Raw genomic sequence first — 10,091 nt, forward strand, 5'->3', positions numbered from 1 at the left:
TTTCATTATGTCATTGTGAATTAAATCAAAGAATGTTTTTAATTATTTCAACCTACAATAATTTTTTTGAATAGGTTAGATTTTCCATATAGAGAATAAATCAATAACAAATGGGGTAGATTAAAAAAAATTTCATGCCCAACCACAATGAAACACTCCCAAAATACACTTTGGACTAAAATAATTCAATCACGATTCTTGTCACTTTTTGAATAAGATGTACAATTAATAGTTATTTAAATGGAAAAAAATACTAACAGTTCTTAGTTGGACTAGTTACCTATTGCTCTGAGTCTCAATTTTAAAATGTGTTTGATAAGAAAAGGTTTCCATGGTTTTCATTCCCTTACAATCCATTCCCCTAGGGTTCCACACCCTTACAATCCACTCCCGGTGTCTAGCTTTGATACTGTGATATTCCACATCGGGGAGGAGAACAAAACACCGGTGTGGAAACCTCTCCCTAGCATATGCGTTCTAAAGTCTTGAGGGAAAACCCAAAGAGGACAATAACGGCCTAAGTCCACTGCTAGTAGATATTGTTTACTTTGGCTCGTTACATATCGCCATTAATCACAGTTTTAAAACGCGCTTGCTATAGAGAGGTTTCCACGCCCATATAAGAAATGTTTCGATTCTCTCTCCAACCGATGTGAGGTTTCATACTGTCACATCCCATGATTCCATTGTAACGCTTAATGTTCGATTTTAAACAAATCGAACTTATTGTCTTACAAATCAAGGTTCTTTTACATTTTGTCTTATATATTCAAATGTGCAAAAGTTTACGGTCAGATTACTACAACTCCATGAGAAGTAAATGAGCACATGGTTGTTCCTTTTTTTCATTTGTTTATCGACTTTTGTTATTAAACCGGGTTCAAAAAACGAACCGTCTTGTTGGGGAGAACCAAAAGGCATTTCAGCTTCAACAAGTACGAAACTCGAGATTTAACATAAAAAACAAAATTTTAAATATCATAATATGAGATATGATTAGGGATCTTATTGTTTATAATTGTGAATTATTCACACATAATTATATAGATTATACTGAAAAAAAGTTATTTAAAAATAATAATAAAAGAATGTTTTGAAAATGATGATGGGTATGTTTAATTATTCATCCATCCAACATAATAATTTACATCTATTTCCAAAATTATTATATCATATTAGGTTTATTATAAGTACGTGAAATAAAAATTAGAGTTGAAAATAAATTGTTCTTGCTGGCACACTGCTCGGTATCTAGCTCTGATATCATTTATAACAACTCAAGTCCACCGCTAGTAGATATTGTCCTCTTTGGACTTTCCCTTTCGAGTTTTCCCTCAAGATTTTTAAAATGCATCTGCCAGTGATAGGTTTCCGCATCCTTATAAAGAATGTTTCGTTCTCCATCTCCAACCGATGTGAGATCAGACAAGTAACTTATTTAAAAAATACGTAAAAGCGGTCAAGATTTTCATTAATACCCAATTCTAAATTATTAGGTTTGAAGCTAAGAATCGATCGACGTACAAGACCAACAAGTCGAAGACAGATCCAACATATAAGAACAACGTATCAAGAATGAGGGCCTTTGTTTATCTTTGTTATCTTTCTTATGCACTACAACCATTTAAGATGTGACCAAATTGATTAGGACACATTATTGATGAGGTGGGATTTGTTACATTATTAGAACAATGGTAGGTTTATTTATTTGAAAATAAATAAAAAGACATGCATTATTATGAAAAAATAAAGTCATTTTGAAAATAATGGTCCATTCATAAATAAAACTAATTTATATTTATATTTGAAGACGTTGACGTAGTAAATGTAAATTTAAATAAGATAATGCAAAAGTCTGGATTAAATCTGATAGCTACTACACTAAATATAAATGCAACTATCCTAGCTTTGCTTCTATAGTCTTCGTAGCGATATTGTCATCGTACATGGGCGTCTTACCTTTACCTAAAAAAAGTAACACGTAGCTTAAATATTTAAAAATATTGAGTAAATAGCTCTAAAAATACTGAGTAAATAGCTCTACTATTGAGGTTGAAAAATGCAAACACAAGCAATGATGATGAGATTATCTTTTTATAAGAACATCCTGGACTTGAGCTCTGCTTTCTAGTCTTAACAAGGTTGGATGTATAATACTTTTCTACACATGATCCACGCATGCATGCATGAACCCACTAGGCAGACTCGTATACGTATGCCATGAGCTTGGCTGGTCAGACTAGTGCATACTCACGTTGTCAGATGCCACGGAGGGAAAGGGTCCACATAATTCATGGCAACATAAATATCGTAATGTACATATCCGTACTAATTATAACGAGAAAATATCTCGATGCTCATGACATAAAACACAAGCAATGATGGTGAGATGTATCTTTTTATAAGAACATCCTGGACTTGAGCTCTGCTTTCTAGTCTGAACAAGGTTGGATGTATAATACTTCTCTACACATGGTCCACGCATTGCATGCATGAACCCACTAGGCAGACTCATATACGTATGCCATGAGCTTGGCTGGTCAGACTAGTGCATACTCACGTTGTCAGATGCCACGGAGGGAAAGGGTCCACATAGTTCATAGCAACATAAATATCGTAATGTACATATCCGTACTAATTATAACGAGAAAATATCTCGATATTCATGACATATAAAATGCATAAAATCACATATCACCAAAACATGACATGTAATACGACATAATGTATATCATAGCATAAACATAACATATCACATGTTAAACCATGAATGTCATCCATTGTTATATAATGTATGAGAGTAAGCCTTACCTTTAAATGAAGGGTAAGAGAGGAGGGAAGTTTGGTAGCATTATAGAAATTAAGGCTTGAATTGAAAAGTTTCATAACATAATTCATCAAAAGCTTCGCCATATATGCAATATCTCTTCAGATAAATTACAAAGTTGCGAGTTACATGAAGGCGAATGGAGCAAAAAGTTGGTCCCATCATTTATTTCAACTACGTTCATGGTTTGTTTATTTATATTTGATCAGTTCGAACTTATAAACACTATCTTTGCTCTTCTATTCTTTTAATTTAACTCTTACCTATATTTAAAAAACTTGCCTTTCAAAATCTCTATTTTGTTAGACATTTGGTCTAAAAGCATATTTGTATTTTTAAAACATATGAGAAGGTCACCCGAAAATGGTGAGAAACGAAGTATAATTTTTAAAAATGGAAAAAGATTATTAAACCGGGTTTAATCGATTTTTGAATTTTCAATTTTGTGCTTGTAGCTAAACCGTGAATTTTATATATAAAAAAAAAAGAAAAAAAAAGGTTAAGAGCATTCAAATATGGATGGAATATATTAGATAATTGTAAAAGTTGAAGAACTAAATAGACAAAAACCTACAAGTTTAAAGTAACGACCCATGCCAGGATTCAGATCAGGATTTGAAATTTGTATTCGGCACCTGATGATCCCGATATTCTCCTGCGACATTGTTATGTTACTTACTTCTCTCTTCTAAGAGTAAAAATTATCCTCACAAATCAATACGAGTCATTTCAACATATTTTGTCCTCATTTACATGCATCTCACAAAAATTTCTAAAGGGTCACTCAGTATAAAATTACTCTAAATAAAACACACTTAACTATGGAGTTCCTATGATCGAGGCATCGAAAAGGAACGTGCACCTTATTGTTATAAGTAATAACTTTCATTTCATTTAAGTCTAATTTCTTAGTCATCCTATTTTCAGAATCCCTTTCATTTTGATGTAGATTTGGTTCATTCATGTGCCCATTTTTTTTTAATCAATATTGCATTTATGTTATATTTAACAATGTTTTGTGGTTTAAACCGGTATAGATGGGAAGGCTTGTTTGGCAAAGAACCTAATTGAAGATGTTAATGAGGAGAACAATTCATTCACTTGGAAAGAGTTAGAGGGAGACCATTTATTGATATCAACAAAGACATTGTTGATATCGCCAAAGACATTGATGCTTACCTCATGGGAGACAATAATGAAGGTTCATTTGTAAGTGCTTACGCATGAGCAACAAGTCTTTCTCTCAACCCATTGCTAGGGTGGTGCTGTTACTACTATTTAAAAAAGAAATTCACTTTCAAATCTCAACGTCTAAGCTCAAGTTTGAAATAATAATGTATAACCCTAGCCTTAATTAAGTTTTATAGTGGTTGTTTAATTGTATCATATTATTATTCATACCCACGTAACCAAAGTAGTATTAAAGCATAAGAAAAACGAGAAAAAGTGAAATCCAAATTCGACACCTGATGGATCCGACATTCTCCTGCATTCTTTGCAACATGGTTACGCTACTTACTCCTTGCTTCTAAGAGTAAAGACAATCCCCACAGACAAACACGAGTCATTTTATCATATTTTGTCTTCACTCACATGCATGTTAGGAAAATGAAAAATTCCCATAAAGTAATCCAACACAAAATTACTCAAAACAAAATATGTTTAATTTTGAAGTTCCTAAAATTGAGCAACGGAGAAGTAAGGTGCAAATTGTTGGTATAAGTAATAACTTTTAATTCTTTTAAGTCTTTATTAATTATCCTACTTTCAAAATCGCTCTCATTCAGGTGTGGTTTGAATTCATTTATGTACCTCGCCTTTTTAACTTCCTCTAAATTCATACAAAAAAGAGAAAGAATTATAAGATGGGGAATAAAAATGTAAAATCCAATACTCAATGGGATCCACTATTACATGATGTGTGAGAGTAAGCCTTGCCTTTAAATAAAGTGCAATGGAGGAGAGATTGGTAGCCATATCTATCTTTTATCTTTGTAAGGTTCTTCCAAGTAACTCAAGTGAATGGCTCTCCATGGAAAGTTGGAGACTCATGTAGAAATGAAGGCTTCAGCGGAAAAGTTTCATGAAATAATTCATAAAACGCCTCACCATCTTTCCAATATCTGTCCAGATAAAGTAAAAAGTTGCGAGTTATATGAAGGCGAATGGGGCAAAGTTGGCAGTATCCTCTATTAGCACTACTTTTTTGGTTTGTTCATCTATATTTGATACGTGGGAAGTTCTCACTTTTTATCTTTTACGAGTAATTTTAATCCTCATAATTTTAAAATATTTGAAGTTCTTTTGATCATTGATTTGTTTTTAGTTCAATGTTTTTTACTTAATATAAGCTTATAAAACATTACTTCTACTCTTAGTTTTTTTTTTTTTTTTTTTTTTTTTTGAAATTTAGTCGGAAAGTACATTTATGTCTTTAAAGAATGTGTGGTGAGATCCCACATTAGTTAGGAGGGAAACTAAACATTCTTTAGAAGGTGTGGAAACCTCCCTATAGTAGATACGTTTTAAAATCGTGAGACTGACGGCGATACATAACGTGCCAAAGCAGACACTATCTGCTAGTGGTGAGCTTGGGCTATTACCGTTGATATCAGAGCCAGACACCAGACAGTGTGCTAGTGAGGACGTTGTGTGTCACAATCACCTTTTACAAGCATGACCGTGACACTAGGTCTCAAAAGAGAGTGAATTGTGAGATCCCACATCGGTTGGAGTAGGGAAACTAAGCATTCTTTATAAGAATGTGGAAATCTCTCTCTAGTAGATGCATTTTAAAATGGTAGGCTTGGGCTATTATCGTTTGTATCAGAGCTAGTCACAGTGAGGATGTTGGTCCTCCAAAAAGAGTGAATTGTAAGATCCCACATCGGTGTGAAAACCTCTCCGCAGTGGAGACATTTTAAAATCTTGAAATCCTCTAAAAGAACAATATTTATGTAATTTTAAAGAATAAAAACAAGTTTATTAAAAAACTAGGTCTAATTGATTCTCGAACTCTAAATTTTGTATCATGAACATATCATAAACACAAACGTAAAAGCTAGCAAGCCTAACTCATAATTTAACCATTTTTATTTGAATAATAGAAGGGAAGGCTTGTGTGTCAAAGAGGGTAATAGAAGCTGTGGATGAGGAGAACAATTCATTAACGTGGAAAGAGATAGAGGGGGACATTTTAAAGCACTTCAAGAGCTTGAGATATATAATCCAATGTACCCCGAAGGATAAGGGAAGTGTTGCTCACATTACTTTGGATTATGAGAAGCTGCATGAAGGAATTCCAGATGCTCATAGTTTTCTGCAGCTTTGTGCTGATACCGCCAAAGACATTGATGCTTACCTTATGGGATACAATAATGGTTCGCGTGTAAGTGCTAAGGCATGAGCAACAAGTCTCTATCAACACCCATAGCTCTTGGGTGGTGCTATTACTATGCTATGGAATTGTTGGGTTTTATGTCCTAAAACTCATAGTTTGTAAACAAAGATATATTCTATTTTCAATAAAGTTATTATTGATGTTTATTCAGTAATAAATTGTTATTGAATAAAGTGAACTTTACGATCATTAATCTAAATCCAATAAACTAAGAACACTCTGGCTATAGTATGATTACTTGAACTATATGTAGAGACATAAGAGTGGATCAAGTTCAAGTATATAGTCAAAATGATCTATAGTATAAGGATAAGGCTGAGTACCTTATTCTGGGGACACTATGGATGCGGCCCACTTTTGTATATGATATAAACAATGTGATCACTAAATTGTGCATGTGGAGACATGTGAGTGGGGGCGTCCTATGCAATGAGTATTGCATAAGATCGGACCATGAAGAAAACCACTCTCACTTTATAAAGTCGTTTACTGTTGAGACTGATTTTCTTTTCATTCGATAACCTAGGTAACTCGGTTTTAATCCTGAGCTAACCATGAACTCCTGTTTATTCGGAATTATCCTTAGATTTGCATGGGTGAGAGTGGCTCTAGTTCGCCGACTCAACAGGCCTCCCATTTCAGGGGTAAGACTGGGTGAATGGCTGGGGACATGGGGTGCAAGACGGAATTCACTCCTACCCACTTTTAGGGATAGAAGAAAGGTAGTTCCCTTAAGCACTGACTCCATGTCTTGAACAAGGGGCCCCACCCTCTCATTGGCCTGAGAGGGATTCGGTTTACTGGTTGGACCACAAACCAATTGTTCATTAGAGGATCAGTGAGACATAAGGAACAAGAAATAACTTCAGGGGTAAAACGGTAAATTGACCCAGCTCTAGTTACGAACAACCTGTGAAGGATCGACTTACTAATCATGGTTATATCAGATGGACAGAAATATATCTATAGTGAGGGGAGTGCAACTACTAGGCTATAGTGGAGTGTCCTAGTAGTTAACGAATGTTGGTTAACCAGGTTAATGAGTTTAATCGGTTAATCTTGGATCGTTGGAGCCCATGATCTATAGGTCCATTAGGTCCCTCTGCTAGCTCATATCGGACTAAACCATAGAACAGTGTGACGAGTGAGTTCGAAGTGTTCGAATTCAAATTAGGGAATATGCGTTACATATATACGATATATTTAACCGCAATTTTGTTTTATTTACGAATTAAACGAAAAGAGAGAATCTGAGATATTTAAATAAGATTTAAATATCTTAAATCAATTATGTGTCGGAATTGATTGGGATTGACATTTGAATTAATATTAAATATTAATTAAATAGTTTAATTAATCATTTAATGTTACTTTAATTTGAAATTCATTATTCAAATTAATTGTTGAATTAAAATGAAGAAAGTCAAAATGTTGACTTTCATCTAATGGAAAAATCCATGTTAGTGGAATTTTGAGGTGTCAAAATTTGGTTTAACCAAACTTGCATGTTTGCCAAATAAACCCCACAAGTTTGAGTGGAATTTTGAGTGTCAAAATTTGGTTAACTCAAACATGCATGCTTGCCACATAATCCCAAACATTTGAGTGGAATTTTAAGTGTCAAAATTTGGTGATCTCAAGTTTGCATGAACATGCAAACTTGACTCTTTAAATAGAGTGATCATGATACTTGGAAGGGATTCTTCTTCATCTTGATGAAAAAACCTTGAAACAAACACTCTCTTTCACATATACAAAATCCCTCCCAAGTTTAGTCACTCACCGGATTCCACAATCCCGTTCTAAGGCCGGAGGATAGTGGAGAAGACACTAGTGGTGGTTCGAAACCGGTTCGTGAGGCAAAAGGAGTTTGAACTACAAAAGGTTAGTATTTAAACCCATTAAGTTTTAATACTTATGAACATGCTAGTTATTTACAATAATTGATGTTCTAAAAGTGCCTAAGATCCAAATTGCTTCCGCATGTGTTATATTAACACCAACAATTGGTATCAGAGCAAGTTTTAGGCACTTTATTTACATTAATTTGATCATGGTGGGTACCATTTCATGCATGAAATTTGTGGTTGCTAAAGTGGATGGTTTTGGTTTTGGCATTTTTTTTATGCTTCCATTTGATACAATTATTGTAATAAGCCTAAGGTGTATGGGCTTTAATGAATGAAGAAAGGTCTGTAATTTTTATGGAGTCATTAGAGTCCATTTTAGGTTGTAATTGATCGAAAATGGAAGAGATAAGCAAGCTGAACCGAAGAAGATGGAAGAGGCGGTTCGGGTGTTTTTTCTGTCGTTGGGGACCGATTGAACATTTTTAAGGGTTGGTTTGTCCAGTTCGTGATCCTCGGGAGCGGCTCAAGTTATTTTTAATTATTAATGTAATAATTTAGTTAATTGCTTGCTTTAAAATGCCAAAACCAACCCACTTTAGTGTGTTTAATTAATTATGCATTATGAATGTATGTTTTAATTAAATAGAAAATGTATATGCATAAAGTATGTCATATAGATTTAAAATCCCACCATAGGCTAAGCATGTTTCATGCATTCCAAGTATGTTATAAGTGTTATAATGTATAGTATGCATGTCTTAGGGTTCCATGAGTGATAGATATAAATTGTTATATTATTGCATGGAATGGATGATTATATAAATTGTTATATAAATCATGTTATAGGTTATTTTCAACGTCATAAAATGAGGTAGACGTTAAAATCTATAATAAAGATAAGTGCATGCTCACTAAGGGTTAAGAACCGAGCACGATCAATTTTAACAGTTAAAAAGGGTCGATGTCTTATAAAATTGCGGTTACGAGAAAGCTCAACTGGCACGATCTTGTCTAAGGCTGAAGGTACTTAAGTTGACGGTTTACGGAACACCTACTACCTGGAGATCGGACCAGTACTTGAGCTTAGTTAGCCCAGTTTTATGAGCATGCTTAAGTGATGTAAGATTTAGAAAAATCGAATAGACTTAAGTTATATTTAATTAGCCGGAATATACTTAAGTAATGAGTATACCCAACCATCTAAAATACTTAGTGGGAGGAAAAAGGTGTATAAGATACATCGTTTTCTCTTCACGCTCTCCGTAAAATTCACACAGTGAGATTCATGCTCGGCCTCGTGTCGCCCTGGGAGCGTCCTCCATTCGGAAGGTATTTGCATGAATAACAAGGTGAATTGAGAAAGTATTTATAGTAAGTGGGAGAAGGAAGTCAACACGTCCTATGGTCTCCACCACTAGGTTGCACTGTGAGATTCCCATGTTCCGCCTGCATGTTGCCCTAGAGCAACTACCCATTCGGAAGGTCGTAACATGGGAGTCGGAACAACGCAAACTCCAGAAATGGATAGGATTTCTTAGGTCCATTCCTAACTTTGGCTTTTTCATTCGATAGCGTTGTTGGGACCGATTTCTGAGGTCTGAAATTGGTGGGTCACACTTGCGAAGAATTACTAAGAGTTAGTATATTCTTGACCAAAATAGCGATAACTAAAACACTATAGGAACAAGAGTTATTTTGGAATTAGTGTTTAAGTCAAGAATGTCTTGGTTTAGTGAATGAGTGATTGACTGCCCCTCGGTAGCAGTTGCTCTAACTCACTAAAGTATCGTTGCAAATTAATAATGATTTGGGTACATTATTACATTTGCTAAAACTGATTGGATTAAACAGGATTAAGTCAAATCACTAATAGAATTTTCTTTATATCACAGCATGACAAACTCAATAGTACAATTACTCGCTTCTGAGAAATTAAACGGCGACAACTACTCAACTTGGAAATCAAACCTAAACACAATACTGGTCATTGATGATTTAAAGTTTGTTTTAACTG

General features: G+C 34.4%; 1 pseudogene across 1 annotated transcript; it reads left to right on the forward strand.

Annotated features, from left to right (window-relative positions):
* Positions 1-4,728: 4,728 nt before the first annotated feature.
* Positions 4,729-6,287, forward strand: LOC147793296 (MLP-like protein 43; annotated as a pseudogene). The gene is made up of 2 exons (XR_015420230.1): positions 4,729-5,036; positions 5,935-6,287. The product of XR_015420230.1 is annotated as an MLP-like protein 43 (transcript).
* The last annotated feature ends 3,804 nt before the right edge of the window (positions 6,288-10,091 follow it).

The sequence above is a fragment of the Cucurbita pepo genome, chromosome 3 (assembly GCF_057944985.1).
Source record: "Cucurbita pepo subsp. pepo isolate OVF chromosome 3, ASM5794498v1, whole genome shotgun sequence".
Taxonomy (NCBI): Eukaryota; Viridiplantae; Streptophyta; class Magnoliopsida; order Cucurbitales; family Cucurbitaceae; genus Cucurbita; species Cucurbita pepo.